This window comes from Lycium barbarum, chromosome 10, assembly GCF_019175385.1.
Source record: "Lycium barbarum isolate Lr01 chromosome 10, ASM1917538v2, whole genome shotgun sequence".
Lineage (NCBI taxonomy): Eukaryota > Viridiplantae > Streptophyta > Magnoliopsida > Solanales > Solanaceae > Lycium > Lycium barbarum.
In genome coordinates, this window is record NC_083346.1 from 87,523,181 (window position 1) to 87,547,067 (window position 23,887).

The 23,887-nt window shown below is 35.3% G+C and overlaps 1 pseudogene; it reads left to right on the top strand.

The window, feature by feature from the left end:
• Positions 1–20,318: 20,318 nt before the first annotated feature.
• LOC132616034 (geraniol 8-hydroxylase-like) lies at positions 20,319–23,222 on the top strand (annotated as a pseudogene).
• The last annotated feature ends 665 nt before the right edge of the window (positions 23,223–23,887 follow it).

Here is a 23,887-nt window from a genome sequence, read left to right on the forward strand (position 1 = left end):
TGGAGATGGTGGCCAGGAGGGCATATATATATTCCTTATTACCGAGTCCCTCATTAAAGGGCCGGGACACGTACATGTTTATGTTTTATGATGCTATGATTATAAATACCGAACCCCTCATTAAAGGGCCGGGAAACGTTATATATGTTATATACAGAATAATTATGCAGCTTTGATTACGAAACGCTATAATGACACTGATATGAGAATGACACAGATGAAATATGTTCAAAGGCAAGTTTTATGAAATTCTGGTTGTTGCATTGAGTCCTACATACCTTGTCTCAACATAAGTCTATTACTATGTTTCAAGCTTTATATGCTCAGTACATATTCCGTACTGACCCCCTTTCTTCGGGGGGGGGGGGGGGGGGCTGCGTTCATGCCCGCAGGTACAGACGCTCGTTTCGGAGATCCGCCAGCTTAGGATACCTATTCAGCTATTTTGGACTGCTCCCTTGTTCCGGAGCCTAGCTTGTGGTATAACTCCCTTATGTTGTATTCATATGTGTTGGTTTGGGTACGGCGGGGCCCTGTCCCGCCATATGATACGGTCATTACTCTTAGAGGTCTGTGAACATCTGTGTGGGTCTGTTTGTAGTTGTTGATGCGTTTTACGACTATGACTTATGTTTTGGGCGTACCCATTCGTAATGGCAGCCTTGTCGGCTTGCATATATATGTATGTTTGGTATTTTGCATATCGTGGCAGCCTTGTCGGCTTGCGTAGGAATATATACATGTTGTTGTTTAAAAAGTACAACTCCTCAGGAGACAGGTGCCTAAGACATACAAAACTTGGCAGCTTTAAAATAACTCCCTATCTTTTTATATACAAATGAGATCATGACATGCTAATTGTAAATGACTATAGTTAACAGATAATACGAGTGTCCAATTCGGGCACGAGTCACGGCCTACGGGGTTGGGTCGTGACAGTTGTTGCCTTAGTTGCTGCTGCTTTAGTTGCTGCTAACAACTGTTGATGTGCTGGTTTAAGGCCGTTATGTGTTTTGCTGCTGCTGTCTAAGGATGTGTTTTATTCTGAATCTTCTTTTGTTAATTGGTAAATATTTAAGAGCAAAATGAGTAGATTGCTTAAAGCTGGAAATTTATTCTGCAGTCGCAAAACACATAGTTGTGTTAAAAGAACTACTCCAACCTTGTCTTGTCACTGCTATCGCTCATCGAACCTGCTCGTTTGTTGGCCTGGCTCTTATCAACTGCTACTGATAAAAAAACACATTCTTTGAGTGTTCTTCTCACCGCTAGAGAGTTGAAAGGTCGGAACTCTTCAAAGGGTGCATTGTTAGATAAGTCGAATGCAAGTGATAAAGAAAATGAATCTCTAAAAAGACGCATGGATGAGTTAGAGAATAAATGTGAACGTATGGATGATCTAGAGAGTAAATATGAAAGGCTTGCAAGTGCAGTGTTTGGTCAGCCTTCATCACCCCCATCTTCAAGTTATCAATAGTTTGAACCATTTAACAGGTTAGTAGATTGAATTTTGTTTTTCGCTGTGATGAAATTATTGCAATACTATATGAAATTCCTTTCGTTAGTTGGAAATTTTTCGAAAACTTTCGTTAGTTGTAAAAGTTTCAGATCCTGAAAACAAAAAAAAACCTCTAAAGAACTGACAAAACACACCTGTTTTGATGAGACAGAAAAGAATTAAAACAACCTAATGTCCTGATTGATGAATAGATCATTTTCATCCCTCTTGAAGACATCATATGGCTTTTCATCTATGTCAAAAACAAGAGCACTAGAGGCTACTCCAAGTTCATAGTTCCCTTTCTCTAGAAAAGTGATTCTTGTGTCTTCCTTCCAACCTAATGTCATTCTGTATAACTAGACTTTAGCCAATTGGATTAGAGAAGTTGGATATGATAGTTAAACTTCAATCTCCTGCTTCAACTGGTTTTACATTGTCCAGTTCAGCATCCAGCATTCTCCCAAGGCATTGTTTCTTGAGTTAGACCTGCAATTATCACCTTATTTTTACTTACTTCATTAAAGGGAGTGCCAAGTTGTTCCTCAAACAGGTGTAGCCTCTTTTCTTGTTCCCCGAACAGCTTGGCATCTAAATCCACTTTCTCCTCAGAAGCCTTGAACTCACTGTATTCCTTTTGAATAGATTCAAGCTCTTTTTAGATTCATCTCTCTCAAGGAGAAAAGAATTTAATTGCACATTCAGGTTGTCTTCTGATAAACGTTTCAACTCCAATTCTCTTTTTTTTTTTGGACTTTATCTTTAAGTTCTTTGATTCGGAAATCAAATTCATCAGTTGATTTTGGGATTGCTGATATATAGAGCTCAATCTATCTACTCCGATTCTTTTTTAGCTAGTTTAGAGGTGCTACTCCGAAGACTCGCCTCTTTATCTTTGATCTCTGTAGTAAACAAAGTAATCTTTTCTTGCAGAACTTGCATCGAATCAAGTTTCTCTTTAAGTTCCTTTGTGACTTCTTCTTTTCATTCTTCGTCTGGATGAGGTCATTTTGAAGACCCTCGATCTCTTTCTTTTTTAAAAAATAAAGCGAATACCATTAAGCAGTGTGCTTAGCGGGAATTTTATAAATAATAATCCAAACGTAACTTGTCTCTAACAAAATGACAAATTAAACCTTGCAAAACTAAAAATTCCTAGACTCAACTTTAAGCAAAAACTTTGCCTAAAATTGAATTTACAATAATAAAAACTAAAGGAAGAAAATATATGCAGGAAATTAGACCACAAACAAATGACCGCAAGTTATGGCGAGAGACCATTTGATCGCATCTCTACAATCAGATGACATGGTTTCAATGCCAACTTGAGACTCTTTCAAAGCTAATATGGTCCACATTTTTCCATAGCTCATTCCTATATCCCCCCAATGTTGCAGATGATTATAATTTGCAAGTTCATAGCAATGAAAAGTGGTAAAACTGGTAGTAATATAGCATCTGGACAAACACCACTGAACTCCCTAAACTTGCCTGATAAAATTACCGCGACACAGCTCCCAATATCACTGGAATGCACGCTGAAAGTACATCCAAAGCAGCTGGAAATTTTTCCATACACTGTTGGTACATTTTTGAGTTGTAGTTCTCCGGAATGAATATATTCAGCCCCGCCCACCACCACAAAGCAATTGGTTTTGCCGAGCTTGCTCTTTTCTTCACTGTTTGTTACCTCTTTTAACTTTATAATGAATGTAATTATACTTTGGCTACTAGATAGACTGATATTTGCGCAAAAATAGCTCCAAATTCCCTGAAACACACACAAATAACTCTTCCAAAGTTGTTGTAACTACCAAGACTTTTACTTCCAGTTGTGTTGAGTCTTGATGCCTGCAATTCTTCCTGCTGGTCATTATTGATACTAACTACTACTAGGTTGTTGTATCGACTCGTAAAATCATCAATTTGCACAACACAGCTCCAATTTTCTCTCTGAAAAATCAACTTGACCATCGCTTTTTGATTGTTTTAAATTGCAGATTTGGGATTTAATTGGTTAACCAGAGCTTGCTGCTCTTCACTTGCTCTTAATTTGATTATTTCGAACTTCTCTTCGGTTCAGCAGCTCAGACTCAAATTTCTTCTCCATTGAGACAAATGCAGGTTCGTTCTCCTAAAGCTTATTTTTAAATTTGAGCACATCAAAAGTAGATTCTAATTAGTAAAAGACGCTTGTGAAACTAAATTATACACAGGGAGATATTAACTGAGGCCTAAAGCTAACTGAATTATTTTGGCGGAGAGAAAAGTGATATACTAACTAAAGCAGAGCCTCTTAAACAAGAACACTAACCAGAGTATCAAAATTATATCTTTTAAACTCAATGGAATACGATATTATTCATATTATAATCTATTCTGTTTCCCTAAATCATCAACACATATAGTATGCTCTTCTGTTAGCTCATGCCCATATCTGTTGTGCAACATTTAGGAGTATGTCTTTATTTATTATCAATTCACCATGTAAATGGCGAATTACATGTCAAACCAGACAAGGCTTGATTCAAGCTATTGTTAGTTTTCCTCCTGAACAATCTCTTGGCTTAATAATATCCTCATCTACCAATAGGAAAGGCCTCTGACTTTGAAAATGCAAAATGAAGCATTCAAAAGTGATTTCACCAGTGTATTTAAATGCCAAAATTCCTGAGATTCAAAGGTAAAACAGAGATCTCATCACAATCTTTTATTCTTCTTTGAAGTCAAAATTTGAGGGTACAAGAGCAACAACCTGATTGTCATATATAATACATCATGCCATAATCCTGCAAAGCTCTAAAACTTTGAATTACACAATAGAAGTTTCAACTTCATTAATAACGGATAGTAAAGTTCATGTGTGCATATAAAATTTAGGTTCCTGAACATTACTCTAAAAAGATAAACCAGTTATTCACTAGGTCACACTTCTCTATGTTTATTTTTGGAAATCTTCTAATTTTGTTGGACTATAAGGTAGATACATAAGTTATTGTTCACGTGCCTTTTTAGAAACTTTAATGTTTTGCATCCTTTCTGGTAAATATGTTGAGGTCTTATGTTTCTTCTTTAGAGATTATTCTTTGTTACTAAATTGACATAAACGTTTTTTTACAGCTCAAGAATTTGAAGATGGAAGAATCTATCGATCAAGAAAGTGAGGAGCAAGTTGAAGTTCAAGAGGGCTTTTATTTCGTTAGGGGTCTGTGTAAAGATGATATCTTATGTATATATGCTGCAATTTTTCTTTTTAGGAGTTGGTAAAGATGATGTCATACAACTTGGGTATGGTAGATCTTTCTTTAGTCAGTTCTTTGTATTAATAGTGAGGTTTTATATGGAATATTAGTTATTTAGTATTTCTGTTGGATCCGTCTGTGTATGAAATAATTATTATTATTCAGTAGTATAAATTTTCTTATAACATCAAATATTTAAATGGCCATTAGCGACGGAAAATTTGGTCGCTAAAAGTACTTCTACGGGTCGAATTAGTTATTGTTGTTAATGATTTTAACGACCGGATGACAAATTAGCGAAGGGAAAATATAGTCACTAAAAAGGACATATAACGACTGGACTCACGCTTTCGTTAAATGTACTTTTAGCGATTGGATTGAAAGTCGGTCGTTAACCTTTAACGTCGGGGCTTTTAACGTCCGGTCACGACCGGATTTTTGCCGGTCGTTAATGACTTTTGGCGACCGGATTTGGACTTTTAACGACCGAATTTCCCCTCGCTAAAGTCCTTTTTTCCTGTAGTATATTGTTGTACGCGAAGTTTGGCAAGGGTAAGAATTTGTCCCAATGACCACCAAAATCAATAACACAAGCCCTCAACATATCCTCAAGCACCTAAATAGTCCTCTCGGACTGACCATCTGTCTGCGGGTGGAACGCGGTGCTAAGATCTAACTGAGTTCCCAATTCCTTCTGCAAAGTCCTCCAGAAATGGGAAGTAAACTGAGTGCCTCTGTCGGAAATGATGGAAATAGGAACTCCGTGCAATCGCACTATCTCTCGAATGTAATTCCTGGCCAACTTCTCTGCATTATAAGTAATCTGAACCAGAATGAAGTGTGAAGATTTAGTCAACCTATCCACAATAACCCAAATAGAATCAAACTTGCCCAAAGTCTTCGGCAGACCAACCACGAAATCCATAGCAATCCTTTCCCATTTCCATTCGGGAATGGGCATCCTCTGATGCACATCACCTGGTCTCTGGTGCTCATACCCAGGCTTCATACTATATTAATCATAAAGGTACTTTCACAATTTTGCCAAATAAAATTACTCCTTTTTCGTTGCTACAGTGGTCCAACAATCCTAATAGCTATATATCTATACCATGTTAGAAAATACACTTTTAGAAGTAACACTATATACTTGAAATCTAAACTTCATCTTTCAAGATAAATGAGGTTAAGAAGTTTGTACCTGAGGCCAAAATCACCACTGTAAAGGGAAAAAGGAAAAATAATTGCAACTCTTAAAGTCTGCCTGCACTATCCTTTTTCAAGCTGCCACCTAGATGTTTTAGGGATTGTACTTGGTTTGAGTGAATGAAACAATGATGCCCTTCTAGTCAATTTACGTGTTGTGTTCTTTTCTTTGAGAGTGGGCATTGCTTGAGGCCCACTAAACATTCACCTAGTCTAAACTAAAAGTACACACCTAATTATTAGGAAAAGTGGGGTAATGCCCAATGTAAAGTTACTGCTAGTGCACCTTCCTGTAGGATATAATTAATTTATACTTCTACATAAATTTTCTACAAGCATTCAGGTACTACACCTATAATTATTATCAAGGCATACGTAAATGAACCCATAAAATAGTTAAGCTCTAAAATTCAGAAATTACTCAAGATCCACCATAAGAAATTATCGTTTGTTACATTCTCCCTCACTTATTCACTTAACCACTTTGTGTACTTATAAAAATTTATCACTCCGTCAAATACTTTATTTACCAACTTATACCTTCTATGGGTACAAATAATATTCCTTTGAATAAACTATTCATACTCATTAAATAAATATATTTCAAAAGTATCCGCCAATTAAATTACCGTGCCACCAATCCCCACAAGTCAAGAATAACATTTAAAAGTACGAAAGTGTATTTTAGCGAAAACAAGACCAAAAGTGCTAAACGACCAAATGGGTCGTTACATGAATTCCCGCCTTTATTGAAAACTATAGCTTTTATGTAAAAGTTGTGTTCTTGCTATCTTATGTAAAAGTTGCGTTTCAATCAACATACAAACCCAAAAACCAACCCCATAAAAATACATGAATCATGGAAACTTACTTCATGAAGATTTCCCAATAATACTTCTCTTCAACTGTTCTTGAATCGAATTCTCACAATCTATGGAATGGATGATGATTCTGGTGTTTACTTTGTTAAATTGACATAATAATCGTGTTGTTTGAGTAGGAACTCACCTTAGATGTTTTGGGGAAGCCTTAGGGTGTTTTTTCTCTAAAGAGTCAACCAAAAACGAAGTAGAATGAGAGATTTCCGAAATTTTCACATGCTGGGCATTTATATGCGGATCTGTTCTGTTGAACGATTTGCTCCGCATATTGCAAAACACTGCAGCAAATCAAAATGCAAATTGTAACAGAATATCTGGGAATTTTGGGGCTAAAATACGGCCGCATATTGCGATTTGCGAGGCATATTGGTCTAGCAGACTCCTCTGCGACCTTTCATTAAAAAGACCATAACTTTTGCCTCACACCTCAGTTTGAGTTGATCTTTATATGGATGGAAAGGTATTTCAAAGTTTCTATAACTTCATCCATTTAGTTTTCTAAGATTCTTTACAGATTTCGAGTTATACTCACTAGAAGTCAAATCTTGTGCAAACTCAATTAGAACTTTTGAGTTACATCAAATTTTCAACTTGCCTTGGCCTTAGGGGAACCTTTACATCCAAATTACTTCCAAAGAGCCTTGTATAGTTATGTAACACACTTATTACTCAATTAGGGACCAACCACAATCATTTAATGAGTTCAACCTAACCCCAAAACACTGAGTGTTACAACAAATCTCAATATGAAATTTTGCATCTTTTCTTCATTACTCCTATCAATTCACAAACAACAGAAGGATCATAATAGGGGCTCAAAGATAGGAATAGGAGTTATAACAACAGTTTCAATGGCCGTCTTGACCACCCTTCGTGCTACAAACATTCCACTCAAAGGATTGAGGAGGTGCACACAACCCATTCTCCCAAATAATATGACAGTGTTGCCACAAATGAGCTGTTCCACAAATGTAATACTCCGTAAATCCGGATTAGGTGTGAATGTATTAAATAAGTATTAATATGACATTTTAGGCATATGAAGTCCTATAAAGAGGAGTTTGGATGGAAATAGTTGATTTAAGATCAAGACCAAGTAGTGAAGTTCGTAAGAGTTCTTAAACTCGTCTAAGTTTCGGTAGATTTGACTTTTAGGCCAGTTTCGTGAAAATTCATTGAGAATTTGGGAAAACAACCTCAATTAATGTTCTAGATATTTTAAATACCTTTCCAACTATATAATGTGGAGCTCAAACAGAGTTGGGAGGAAATATTTATGCCTATTTTACTGAAGCCTGCCTGGGATGTCGGCTGGAATGTGGCAATGCGATGCCGCAAACTCAATATGCGATGCCGCATTCACTTTGCATTTCATAATTTTTTTTAATGTTTCTAGTGTGTTTTCACCCAGAATGCGGCCCGTATGCTACCCCATACTCATCGTAGCATCCCAAACCGAGAAACATTTGTATAAGAACGGGATTTCTTAGGACTTTCAAACTCACTTCTTTTTGGACGAATTTTTGAGGAGAAAACAACCTAGGGGTTCTCCAAACCTTACAAGGTGAGCTCCTAACCATCCTATTATTAGACTATATCAAGTAACAAGAATTAACACCAGTTCATCTTTCAAAAACTCTAGATTCTTGAAACCCAAGAAAGTGAAAAAGAAGGGACGTTTGAGATTCCTTCAAAAAGGTATGATTCTTGATTTTTCTGATGCTATTGAAAGGTTCTAGACTAGTGTAGGTTATCCTATGGGATTAGAATTCATGAATGATTCATGGAGTGTTCAAGAATACGTTTTAGACATGAAAACCCTAGTTTTCAATAAAGGGGGTAGCTAGGAGGAACTAGATTAAAGTTCTAATCTTTCTTATATAAATCAATTGTAGAGTGATTAGTGAACCTTGGAAAAGCCGTTTGATAGCATTATAGCAGGAATTGAGGTATGTCTCTTTTTTCGAACATACTTTTCCAAACGTTTAAGGTGCTGTTTGGCAAGGTTGTGTGCGTGATGGACAAGCCCGCATTAAACCTTTATGTGTAATATATATATATATATGTATGTATGTATATATATATATATATCTATATTGAAGGATGATTGAAATTGCAATGTAATGGTTTAATCTTTGAACATGGATTAGCCCATAAGGGATGCTTAAACTTGATTTCGGAAAGCTTGGATGTTTCATGTGGTTGGCATTGTGAACGGGTTTCGTTGAATTGAAATTGACTAATGATTTGAACTTGATTTCTAAGTCAATTAATGATATTGGTATACCCCTATTAACGGGATGATGAATGTAACCCATAATGAACAATTCAGCTTCCATGATATGATTTGAGATTCGGCTTCTATGCCAAGATTTGTAATTCGGCTATTATGACATGATTCTATTGTTTATTTTTGACCTAGCTACCTGGAAGGAAGGGTAGTCACTATGGATCTTAGTGGGGTTAGCCTAGCCATTCGGGAGGAAAAGTGGCCATCGAGGGTTCGTAACCCTGGCGTAGTTTTTGCCTAGTTATTCGGGAGGAATGGTAGCCATTGTGGGTTATAACTCCGATGTGGTGCTTATGCAGTTTAGAGAACTTCAATTGGTCATCCCTTCGTTCAATTGATCTGGGCTTGTATTGGCATATGATTTACTTTGGTTGCCTGTGAGTGGCTTGTTGATATTCTTGAGTTCAAGATTTAAAAGAATTAAATGTGATAAACGGCATAATGAGTTAAAGTTGATTTACTTCGTCTTAAATAATTTTCATTGATGGTTATTAAGTTCGTGATGTATCCTATCTTTGAATTCAAATTGCTTTAATTGACACTGTCTTACTGTTCCTTATTATATTATTTTGTTATATTAACTATTGTCTCGGAGACACTCACTGAGTACCCAGTACTCAGGCATACCATTGTTGTTTTTGATGGTGTGTTTGGCAACGTAGAAGAGCAGGTTTGTGATACGCCCACGACTTAGGAGAACTTGCTACTTTCAAGACTATTCGGTGAGCCCACAAGACTGTTCGTGGGGCACCATTCTATCTTTATTTTATTAATTCGTTTTTTCCGGGCTGTGACCCGATGAGTTAGACATTTACTTATTAACTTAGAAGCTCCATAATAGTTTTCAGATTATGGGTAGTGTGTTGGAGTCTCGTATGACTCGTTGAGGCAATTTTGCTATTTTATAACTAAGTAATGGATTAGACTTCAGCTGAATTATCTCTAAGTCTGATTATGCTTTCATCCAAGTATAAATGACTTGTTTATATTTACTAATATAGCTGTTTAACATAAAGGGTTAGATGTTCATTGATTAAAATAAGGTGCTTCCGATGTTGCTCATAGCATCGGATGTCTATTACGTCCAGGGTCGGCTTTGTGGCGTGACAACAAATCAGACAAGGATCACCAAAAAAAAAAAAAAAAAAGAACAACTAACATTCGACCAACTTTCGTTCCAAGATTTCATGTCAAGAAGAATAATCAAAATATTAAATTAAAATTAAAAAAAAAATCTTGAAAATACAAAAAGAAAAGTCTAGTCTAGATAAACAATTAATTTCTAAGTCCCCGGCCATAGCATCAAAAACTTGTTGCACCCAAACGCACACGCAAAGGTACGTGGTTGTACAAGTAATATAGTGATTTTAGAAATCAGATGCTGAGCCCACCGGGACTTATGATTAACCGTTAACCAAATTAACTAATGCTAATGATATAAACAAGAGTTGAAATCCGAAGGTTATAATTATAAACTAACTAAAATGAAAAGAAAACAAATAATAAAATTCAACCAAGTGAGAACGAGTTCTTATGTTATCAATGAGATGAAATCATCTATGGCTATGGGCTATCTAACAATCACGTTCTTAATTTCTCTAGTTTACTGGTTAACAGGGTTAATATTACAACTAAGAATCTCTCCAAACTTTAGCCGCCTATTAGTATTACGTTCATGCCTATATCTCTATGGTCATGAACCTTAACACAAAACACATTTATATTTCCTTTACATTGACCAAGCAAGGCGAACTAGATATATCTCTATCCTAGACGCAAATCCGCCCCCCGATGCCAGGATTGAGATCCTGTTCTATTTTAAACCTATCGTTATTTTAGAATTCCTCTCTCTAGTTCAGGCTAAGTTTCGCAGATGTACAATATTTGATTGGTGATCAAGCAACCAAATAACTACGCTCAGGATTAAATAAATAAACCAATACGATAAACTAATTAATTGAAATCAATATTCGAATAATAACGTTCATGAAAGAACCATAACCCTAAAACGAGAAGTTTAGCTCCACATAGACATGAAGGAAAAGCAACAAATCATCCAAAGAAAATATAAAAATGAGTAGTTTGGAGAAGAGAAGGTAATACCCAATAATCTCCGGCCTCTACGGCAGCTCCTAGCTCTCTCTAGGTCAAATGTTACGAATCCCTCTCATAAATGAATTTATAATGTATTTATAATGTGTACAAATCGGCCCAGGCAAAACTACCCTTAAAACTTCGCATCATCAAAAATCATTCCGCCATTGGCCTGGGACGGCGCAGGCGCCCCACTCTAGGGTCATTTTCCATAATGCCAAAAGTTTGTCCAATTCTTGGGACACCAAAGCTGGCGCAGTATTGGGCCGCTGAGTGCGGGCGCCCTATGCCAGGCTTCTTGCGCTCGCGCTGCCGCGTTTTGTCACTTCTTTGCATGCACACTTGACTCTTTAATATCGAATTCGATTCCGATTGAATTTTGGGACTTCTACTCAGACTTCAAAGTCCTCCAACTCCAATCTTGATTCTGAATGAACTTCTTAGACTTCTACTTAGACTTCAAATTCTCTCAGTATCTATTATGCTACAATTGGGAGACTATAGGCATATAATTGACTAGAGTTAGTCACTTAGGTTAAAGAGTTATAATATGAAATTATTCATTGTTTTAGAAAAAAATTGGGTTAAATGCTATATAGGCGAGTCATGATTTTTTGTTTAATCTCCTGAGCAAGGAGGTTTTTCACATAAAAACTTCCGCACTTAGATCAAGTTTTAAGAAAACATTTACTAAGACAATATTTACGCACTTTGGTGATTAAGTGGTGCGCTATATTAATAGAGGGAAACTATTACCCAAGTTATTACAACTTAGGATTAATTAATGAAGCTCACATTTGAATGCTTTTTTCTTTTTCAATTTGTATGCTTTCCTATTATTATATTTTTCAAAACTGAAGAATTTCACTAGTATTGCTTGTTAATTATACTTCTCAAAGCCCACATTGATCAAACAGTTTTTACCGATCCACCGTTTTAATTCATCTGATAAAGTTTAAATCGACACAGATTAAAGAAATAATATTAGAAATTTTTAAAATTTGTTTTCTAAAACATATAAGAACATTTATATGACTATAAAACTTTTTTGAAACTCGTGATCTTAAGCATGTGATAATATTTGTGTGATTATAAAAGCTTCTCATCATTAAGGTTCAAATGAAAAGTAATACTCTCTCTGTTCCAATTTATGTAATACAGTTCGTATTTCAAAAGTCAAATAAAAAAATATTTGACCGCGATTTATTTGTATATCCTTTAAATATTTTAAGTTGTTATTTATTGTGACTTATATTACTTTTTATATAGTTTCTAAATATGTGAGAGTTTTTTCAAATAACTTAAAGATTGTATTTACGTATTCACCGTCAACATAAAGATGTTTGACTCTTCGAAACCTATCATATGAATTAAAACAGAGGGAATATTTTTTATGAGGGAACTGCTTCCAAAATTGAAAGCATTTAATTCTTTTAAGAATAAACAAAAGATATGTCGCATACAGTCAGACCTCGAGCATCTGAATATAACAATACCTCTTTATAACAGCTAAATTTTTTTGAAATCGGTTTTTTATGTTATATTTTACTTCTCCACAGCAACATTTTACCTATAACAACAACAACCAACTTTATAACAGTGCGCTCTTTGCAAATTAACCCCATATAACAACTATCTTCTTTTTTGTTGATATAATAATTAATGATCTTTATAAAAATAGAATATATATGATTACCAATAATAAGTGTAGAGATTTTGACCAAATAATAATTTGATTTTAATATATTACTATATTTATGACAGAATATTACATATGAATACATACTTCTAATCTAAAAATATCATTATTTTCATCAATTCAAGAGTTATATTACCACTAAGAGATTGACTACGAAACACGCTAGAATTATAAATTTCTTCCATCAATCTTGAAAGAATTTACTTTTCAAGTAGATTTAAAATGTGTGCCTACTTAAAACTTTACACATTCAGTTATGAATTTATTGAAATATTTTAACTTTATTTAATGTTTAATTAGTGAAGTATGCATTATGTTTCAAATCCAATGATGCTGTTATAGAGAGGTTTGACCGTATATAAATTGAAACTTGTATACATAAGCACCCCCAATCCATCCAAACATTCTTTAAAAGGTCTAGAAATTACTAATTAAAAGTGAATTAGAACTATCTTATCGCACCTCTTAGCTAACTTAACATAAGAAATGGCACCGACAAGTTCATTGAACATTAATCTCGGAAAAGTCTAGCCAGGTGCACTTCCTCATACAGGTTTGGCTGCTCTTATGCTACTAAACTAATATAAGAATTGGTCGCCTTTAGAATCTATACAGTTTCTTTACAAATTGAGGAACAATAATCTTCCACATTTCATACCAGTTGTTCTAGAAATACTAAAAGAATTCAAAAGCGAAGGGATGTCAATTTAAAAGGCATATTATACCAAACATCAGGCAGATCAATGGACTTTTCTCCACAAAAAAGGGTGAAAATAAAATGGCATCGGATTCTTTATGATGAGTGATGACAACACAAATACATAGAGAAGCATAGTTTTATAGTTTAGTACTAGAAAAATGAACTATAAATACAGCATTAAGAAAATGACAACATATGCACTCAGATCCATACAAGTTCTTACCAAGAAAAAGAGTGCATAGAGTTAACCTGGCCAATTGTGTCATTAACTAGCCAAAGCCATGAATCGATCACAAGCAAAAGAGTTAAGGTACGATGTGGTTTCAGTTACTATTGAAGAGAAATGCATAAACTGAATTATCCTCGCTATACTGGGGGAAACATTAATGAAGAAAAAGGATATGGAAAATTAGCACATGAACAAGACGATATTAATGCTGAAGCAGAGGCTTTCATTAAGTGGAAGCACCAGAGATTTGATCTTGCTAAATTGATGTCCTGCAAGTCATGTTACTGATCAGAATTTTTCAGGCAGCCGTGTGTGTTTTACATACCATGCATGAACCTCCTTTAATTAATATAAATTGGTACCTTATGAATGCAAATTAATTAATTAGCTAATAAGGTTGTACTATGTAAGTTTTTGTTCATAAGTCAAGTAATATTTCTTGACTGGGGAAAAAAAGTAATCTTTGTTGACTAAATCCATGGTTGTTAGCTTGGTACACCACTTAGATATTAAACGGGGAGAATAGTGTCTTGATAAATTTTCGACCTATTAAAGTTTGGCTACGAGAATAATGTTGAACTTAGGTACAAGAAACAGGTTCTTTGTACTGGTCCAGCCAACTCATGTAAAGCACGGAAATATTTATACATGGAAAACTGTGGTTTCAAAAATAAGTTTTTGTAATAACTTTTCAAAATGGTTTCCTAATTTCGTAAAAAGTTGGTGGCTGCTCTGTGTTCAACCAAATAGCCAAGTTATGAGACGCTTTTACCGCAAGGTTAAAAACGGATTGCAACAAAAGAGGTGTGATTTGTGGATCATGTCCCTTACAATTTAACTATAAATAAAGAGTCATATTCTTGTTATAAGGCATTCGAATTTTAGCAAGTATACAGAGCATAGCATTAGCATCTAAGCTACATCTAAAAGTTCTTGTTCTACATTATATTTTGAGGATCAATCAAAGAGCTAGTCTTCTCCGGTGGCCTCAGCTCATTGTGCCATCGGAAATCGGGCTTCTCTTGTTCCTTTTAAACAATTGCTTTCTCTTTCATAGTTCCTATTATTGTACTTCATTTCTTATCTTGTTAATTTGGTTATCTCGATCCGCGTGTTCATAAACCATCTATACAAATTCAACTGTACCGTTTTACGGATAAACATTACCCCTAAAGTAAAAATATTCTATGTGAATCAGAATTAATCGAGCCCCAAAACGTGTATCAATACCAGCTACGCAACCAAAAAAAAAAAAGTAAGGGACCTTTATACAATTGCTCAAAATTGTATAGGAAGTGTACTAAGTAAAAGTATATGCTAGTACATATTAATAAAGCTTTGTTAAAAGGAAATGAAACAAGAAAGTAAAACTATGCGATTAAGAATTAATCGGCCCCAAAATGTGTATCAATACCGGCTGTGCAACCAAAAAGAAAAGTAAGGGACCTTTATACAATTGCTCAAAATTGTATAGTATGTGTACCAAGTAAAAGTATATGCTACGTAATAATAAAAATTTGTCAAAAGGAAATGAAACAAGAAAGAAAAAGTTGTAATGTTTTGAAATCACGTTAAGAGAGTCCCCAGGCCATTACTGCAGAGATGCAGGTTCGATAACGAATAAGCTTCACGGGCTAAGGAGTTTCTCTGCCCCTTTAAAAGGACTGGGCTGAGACGAGGTGGAGCCTAATGGACTCCTGCCCCCGTGAGCGATATTTGGCCAACTGTGACAGTTATTCACGTGGCCCAGTTTAACTAACTGGGCTAACAGAACGGGGCTCATGCTCTTGCAGTCGCCATTCTTTTCCATGCATACATAGAAGCTAGGGTTATTGAGTTCAGTTTCTCCAGTAACCTTAATTCCGACAAAACCCTTCATACTCGCTCTATGCCTATCAAATGACACCCACCCGAAAAGACAATTTCAAACTAAACATTGATGGTTCCCTCTACAAATCCTCAAACACTGGAGACATAGGGGGAGTTGTTCGGGACAATGAGGGTCAGTGGGTCAGGGACTTCTTCCAGAAATGTAATGGTCTCAACTCTCAATCATACATACATGGAACTTCTTGCTTTGTTACTGGGACTCAAACTTGCCAAAAATGAAAATATTTATCCTTTGGAGATTGAAACTGATTCCTCAGTGATAATTCAATTACTACTCGATAATTTTACTCCTCAATATAACACAATCATCTCTGCTTGCAGATGTTGGCAGAAGGATCTGGGGAATCCATCGGTCCGACATAACTTTCGCGAAGGTAAGAAGTTTGCTCACACACTGGCAAAGGAAGGCGTATCAAATCCAGAAGATGATCAGGTTGTTTCTTTGGCTAATCCACCGGAAGGGGTTCTGCAGTACCTAGCAGAAGAGAGAGGAGGACAATTATTAAAAAAGTCCCTCTATGTACTTGTAATATACTTGCCGGGCCGGGCAATACTAGTGTCAACAATGTACTTCTGTCCCATTTAAAGTTTCTTAATTTCACAAAATTTTAAAAATAAAGGGAGATTTTTAAATAATATTGTAGTAGTTTTTTAAATCTTATGGTCTTAAACTTGCCATGTACAATATTTGAATTAAAAAACTTACTAAGACACTTCTTTTGAGACAGACTAAAAAAAAGATAAGACACTTAAATTGGGACGGAGGGAGTAATGGACTTTTAGTAATAATATAAATTTTCTTTGCAACCAAAAAAATAATTAAAAAAATCATGTTAAGAGTATTATAATCCTAAACTTCAAGAGAGGTTTTTGTAATTTGATTCTATCCCCTTTAAAAGAGATTGAATATCTGAAATTCTGAATAATGATATGGCGGGCCCACTTGGCGCCAGCAGGTGTGTGGAACTGCTTCATATTTTTTTTTACCAAAATTTTTTATCTATCATAGTCAGCAGAAGACAGAAACGCATAGATTTTTAGATGGATTTAATATTATGATTTGAAAAAATATATATACCCGCATCAATTATTGAAGTATATATTTCTCCCCAAGGAATGACATATTTTTGTTTTCCAAGGTAGATACTCCTTTCGTTCCAATGTAAGTGTTTTATTTTGATTGAACACGAAATTTAAAAACAAAAAAAATTAATCTTATGATTTTAAACTAAATATGTGTAGTCCTTCAAAATCTTATGATCTTAGACTTATCTAAAATATTGATATTGGAAAATTTACTAAATATAGAAAAATAATCTTTTATATGGACTAAAAAGAAAAATAAGACATTTAAATTGGAACAAAAGGAGTATTAATTAACTTTGAATAAGAGCCAACAAAACCCCGGAGGTTTACATTAACCGTTATGACCTTCTATATTTACCATCAAAGAGTTTATGCAGTGACTGGGATTTCTTCGGCACCCAAGGGTGTGACCTAATAATCAATAAAATGGGTTGAGCACTATGAAGTCTCAACTTTAAGTTCCAACTGAGACAAAACACTAAGTAGGTGTTTGGCCATGCCATGATTTGAAACCATGGTTTCAAACCAGCGTTTGGACATGCGTTTGAAACCATGGTTTCAACTTTTTTAAATATAAAATTTAACCCATAAGTTTATATTTTGTAAAAAAAAAAACTCATAAGTTGATAGATATTTTTAACAATTACCCCCATCAATCATTTACCAATCTCATTAACTTCCACCAAATTTTATTTATGTCTACCAACCTTTAAATTTTGTAAAAAAAAAGACCCATAGTTTAATTTTATTTATTGAACTAAAATTTGATAAATTGATGTTGTATTTTTAGAAAGGTCTTCTAGTATTAATTTTGATCTGGTTGTTATGATTAGTGTATTAATTTTGTTATGAACTATGACTTGCTCATTTGGTAAGATTGTATAGGAATTGAGAATGTTTTGATAGTTTTCACAACTTGTGGGGTTCTTATGTCTGTAAGAGAAAATACTCCTTAAAATATCCAAATGACATGTCCAAACATCGTTTCAAACCATGTCCAAACGCGGCCTAAGTGATGTTTTCCACATGTTCTAGTTTTGGTGGACAGAGTTACACGGTACCTTTTGCTGGTGGGAGGAGACAAATATCCTATGGATTAATCGAGGTATGCCCGAACTGACCTGAACACCCCGATTATAAAACAAAATGAATGAGATTTCTTCGTACTTAATAAAATATCAGAGTATAAGTCTTGAAAATAAGAAAACTCTTGATAAGGAAATTAGTTGAGCTACCGATGCATAAAGCAAGAAAAAGACCGTCAACGCACAATATTATAGCATGTTCATCAGCCAAGAGAACATAAGTAAACAATGCATTATAAGGGTGTCAAGTGGGCCGGGCCAGCCCGGTAAACCCGACCCATCATCGGCTCGGCCCAAGCCCACTAAGAGGTGTAAGGGGCTGGGCTAGGTGGGTTTTATTAGGGGGCTGGGCCGGACAAGGTGGACAGCCCAGCCCACCAGCAGCCCGGGTGATGGCCCACCGGGGCACCGGCCCGGCCCGGCCTGGCCCGGCCCACTTCAAATAAAAAAAAAAAGATAAGTACTACACTTATTACTAATAATAAGTATTTTAAAAACATTGTATCCCAATAAAATAGTTGTAGCTATAATTGTGGGATTCTTAAAATTTTGGAAGCAAATATATGAAATATTTATTAATTATTCAAACCATAGTTAGAATCTTACTTTAGTTAATTAAAACTTAACCATTAATTTTAACTCAGAGTGAAGAAATCAAGCAAGAGAACAAGATCCAAGAGAAGACCAGCAGCTTGAAGATATAATATCACTTGGAGATCCATCGGTACAAACATCTCCAATGTATGGAGATGTCGATTATGAAAATTTTGAGCCAATTCCTGCTAATGTTAATATGGAAGAATTGAATAAAATGGTGGAAAATATGTAGATTTAAATTTGAAGAGTTGTCAAATTGAATTTTCTTTTTCTTGTTTAAGTTTACGAAATCAAAGAAAAGTAAATGTAAGTTTGTAAGCTTTAAAGTTTAAATTCGACTTTACAATTATCGATTAATAAAACTAAAGGCTCACTGAGCCTTTGAATTTCTTTTCAAATTTGTGTTATAATTTTATTTACAAGAATAATAATCTGTACGCAGTCAAAATAGAACTATAAATGTAATTGTGTAAAACTAATCCTACACAAGCAGCAACTCCAAGATAAATTTCTGCAAGGAGGGACAAACATTGATCAGTGCCCAAAAGCAACAAGACATTATAAGAGGCTGACAAAATCAGTGAAATGACAAGCCTCTAAAATTGCTGATGCGTGAAATAAATCAAATACCCCTTTTAAGTTACTATCTTGTTGTTAGCTTACACAAGTTCAAAAATATTTCAATAGGTTATACAGTATATAATAATATAAACTATATATATATATATATATATATATATATATATATATATATATATATATATATATATAATATTAATAAAATCTTATTAGTTTCAAATATTTTGATATATAATAATAATTAAATATTTTTAGAGTATTGAAATGTCTCCGCTGATGATGGAGGTGTGACAATCTGCACATGACATTAAGACTTAGGATCATATGAGATAATTAAATTAAGAACTTTGGTTTAGTATCAAAACTCATGTGCATTGTTCCCATTTAGTTCCCATTTAGATGAGTAGGAAATTTAGAGAAAGAGGAGAGTAGGGAATTGTGAGATAATATGGAGAGGAATGAATGGTATTTATAGATTGAAAATACGGCCAAAGTATAATTTAAGGAACTTGATGGTTAAAATAAAGTTGACAACAACTAGATTTTAAAGTATCAAACTTAATAAATTTTAGTATTAATTTTTTTTTTTAAATAATTAAAATCCGGCTCGGCCCACTAACTAAAACCCGGCCCGACCCACTAACTAAAACCCAGCCCGTCCAACTAACTAAAACCCGACCCAGCCACTAACGGGCCCGGTTAGCCCGAGGTGTAGCCCCTATCCGAGGTGGGCTGGGCCGGACACCCTTTCCCTCTCCAAGCCCGACCCCCAGCCTGGCCCCTTAACTTACGGCCCTGCCCAATCCCGACCCGACCCCTTGTGGCCCACGTTAAAATGGCCCGGCCCGGCACACTTGACACCCATAATGCATTATATAACCATTGTAGGTGGATTACTACTTGCCTGGACTTTGTTTCATTGCATTCATTGGCTAGCAATAACCAACAAATGTAGTATTCTCTTGATACACTTTCCTTTTTAATCTGTTCCAAAATGAATGATTCATTTCCTTATTTGTTTTAAAAATAATTAAAATCCGGCTCGGCCCACTAACTAAAACCCGGCCTGGCCCACTAACTAAAACCCGACCCAACCCACTAACGGGCCCGGTTAGCCCGAGGTGTAGCCCCTATCCGAGGTGGGCTGGGTCGGACGCCCTTTCCCTCTCCAAGCCCGACCCCCAGCCTGGCCCCTTAACTTACGGCCCTGCCCAGCCCCGACCCGGCCCCTTGTGGCCCATAATGCATTATATAACCATTGTAGGTGGATTACTACTTGCCTGGACTTTGTTTCATTGCATTCATTGGCTAGCAATAACCAACAAATGTAATATCCTCTTGATACACTTTTCTTTTTAATCTGTTCCAAAATGAATGATTCATTTCCTTATTTGACAATAATTTAACTTTCAATTTTACCTTTTATACTTAACGAGATGATGTATAACCACACAAATATTTTTGGCTTATTTTAGACCACAAGATTAAAAAATCTTCCTTTATTTCTTAAACTCTGTACCCAATCAAATTATATCACATAAATTAGAATGGAGGGAGTAACAACAAACTGCCACCAGGACCAATTTCCCTACCCTTGATTGGAAATCTTCACAACATTCTTCTTGGTGGTCAACCTCATCAGTCCTTTGGGAAGCATTCTTAGAAGTATGGCCCAATAATAAAGCCTCAGGTTAGGCCAAATAACGACAGTGGTTATATCTTCATCAGCTGTTGCTAAAGAGAAGTGTCACAAAAAGCAAGATTTGGCTTTTTCTAGCAGAACAATTCCAGATGCAATATATGCACTAAATCACTACCAATTCTCTGTGATATGGCTACCAGTCGATAATCGATGGAGAAGCCAAAGGAAAATCTTAGAATTCTTATATCTTCTCTGGCACCAAGCTTGATGCAAACCAGCATCTCAGGTTGGTCGAGTCAAACTTTGATGGGCGAAATCAATTACTCTCACTGTCACAATATATGTCGCACTCTTTCGTTTTTAGTCTGTCGAAAAAATTAATGTCATTTTTTTATAAGTAGAAACAATTTAACTTTAAAATTCTTATTTTATCATTAGGGAAATGATTTATAGTCACATAAATATTGAAGATTTGTTTTAGACCACAAATTTCAAAAGTTTTTTTTTCTTCTTAAATTTTGTGTCAAGTCGAATGATGCCACATAAATTGAGACGGATGGAGTAACATGTAATGATCTAATCTGCCCGAAGTTTGCTCAGATCAAACTTAATCAAATAAGGGATCAAAACTCTACCAATCTCCCATCCTTTCTATTTTTCCTTTTTAAAAAAAGTGAAAACTAATTCACCACATTTTTCTTTAGAGAAAAAAACTTAGGTTTTTCCAAATTTCTATAATTATTACTACATCCGTCGAATTTACATAGCACCTTCCGGATTTCTAGAGTCAACCATTTCTTTGATAGAATTTTTTTTATATGCCTTATAAATATTTTAAGTTGTTAATTATTGTGATTTATAGTATTTTTAACATAATTTACAAAGATATAATTTTTTTAATAAAGCTTCTATGTCCGAATTTACGATCAAAATTTAGAAGTTGAATCTCGAAATTCCAATTGTGCCACATATATTGGATAAAGGGTGTATCACTTTCCAAATTTGATATGTATGGCTGAGTTTGGGTTGTGTTTTGATCCATCCGATTACGCAGTTTTGATCCCATAATTTGATGGATCATTTCAAGTTCAACTCTTGAGATTGTCAACAAACATATTGTAACTCAAACCATTTAAATTTTACGGATTGGATGAGTTATTAAAATAAGTTGATTTTGTTACCTCTGTTCTTAGGTCCCAAAAGATCCAAGATTTAATTGCTTATTGCCGTTGGTGTTGCCAAACTAGTGAGGCAGTGAATATAGGGCAAGCTGCTTTTGAGACCCCTATGAATTTACCTTCGAATACTATTTTTTCCAAGGATGTAGTGGATCCCTATGCAAATTCTGGTAAAGAATTCAAGGATGTGGTGTCGAACATCACAGAAGAAGCTGGTAAGCCCAATTTGGCTGATTATTTCACCGTCTTGAAAACGATTGATCCTCAAGGAATAAGGCGACACACATGCAAGTATTTTGTTAAGTTGCTTAAGTAGATTTAGGGACTGATCGATGGACAATTGGAGCAAAGGAAGAAATCACCAAATAGCAGTAGCACTGACGTCGACGTTCTTGATGTTATGTTAAATACTAGCCAAGAAGATCCTCAGGCAACCGACAGAAATCACATAGAACGGTTATGCCGGTAATTTCAAATTCTTTCCTTTAGGATCTGCCTTTGACCTTTATTATTGTTTATGTTGAAAATAATACGCATTATTTACCGCCTAAGAATTATAAACGGATCCACTATATACTTGCTACCTTAAAAAGTTACTCCTATCTAATTTATAAAGTGTTATAAATAACCATCAATTTAGACGAGAATGTCACACTGCTTTATCACGCTGTAAGTACTAATTTCCAATTTATCAATTTTGGTATCCCATAGATTTATGTTTATTGCAGGACCTGTTTATTGCGGGAACCGATAGAACTTCAAATACATTAGAATGGACAATGGTAGAGGTCATGAAAAAACCATACATAATGAGAAAAACTGAAGTTGAGTTTATAGAAGTTTTGGCAAATGCAAGGCAACGGAAGAAGTCGATGTTGATAGTCTCCCTTTTTTGCAGTGCATAGCAAAAGAAACCTTGCAGATGCACCCAACAGTTCCCTTTTTGATTCGAAAGGTAGATCAAGACGTCGAGGCATGTGGGTATTTTGTTCCAAAAGACTCTCATTAGTGAATGTATGGTCAATAGGGTGAGACCCAATTATATGGGAGGATCCTCTGGCATTTAAGCCAGAAAGACTTTGGGGCACGAAAATGGGTGTTTGCGGCCAAGATTTTGAACTCATTTCATTTGGTGCTAGTAGAAGAATTTGCCCGAGGTTACCTTATGCAACCAGGACGCTTTCTGTAATGTTGGGTTCATTGTTGACTTCATTTGATTGGAAACCTGAATGAGATATTGCACCAGAAGATTTGGATGTGGAAGAAAAGTTTGGCATTACACTTACGAGATCGTGTCCATTACGAGCTGTCCCTATTCCACTATAAATGTCGGCTCCAAATTAACAATGTAATTACTTCTCGAGCTTACCCGACATTTTGGATCTCAACTATGTCCCTTCCTCTATTTTCTTCTCTCTTGCATAAGGTCCTAAATATCCAATTACGCGTGTGCAAAAACTAGTTGAAACTCTTCTACATATAGCTAATTTCGACTAGTTTGAAATTGAGGTGTAACCATTATCTATCTATAGGCAGCTAAGACACAACTGGATTAAACCTTCTGCTTATAGCTGTTATTTTGAGGAAGTCCTTTGGACTCAAGTGGGTTAAACCTTTGCAAAATAGAGAATGCACAGGTCATATGAATTGATTCTTTGGAAGAAAATGAGCCAAGACAAATCAATTGAGTAAAAGATTAATGGTTCTAAAATCACAAGAAAGTTCTCTCCCAGTTTCCTGCATTAGTCGTCATACATAGGTAGAAAGCAAGATTTTAAAATCACTTATCATCAAAGTCTTGGAGGTGACAATATGGAAGATAGCCTATCTTAGATGTTGTGTTGCGCGACCTACTTTCTATCCTAGTCAATACCAGATTTTTGTCTATGAATAGAACACGTTACCCTACCTGTTCCAAACTAGCGTCTGCGAAATAATAAAGAACGGTATAGTAAAGACACAACAGTTTTTACGTGGAAACCACCCAGCTC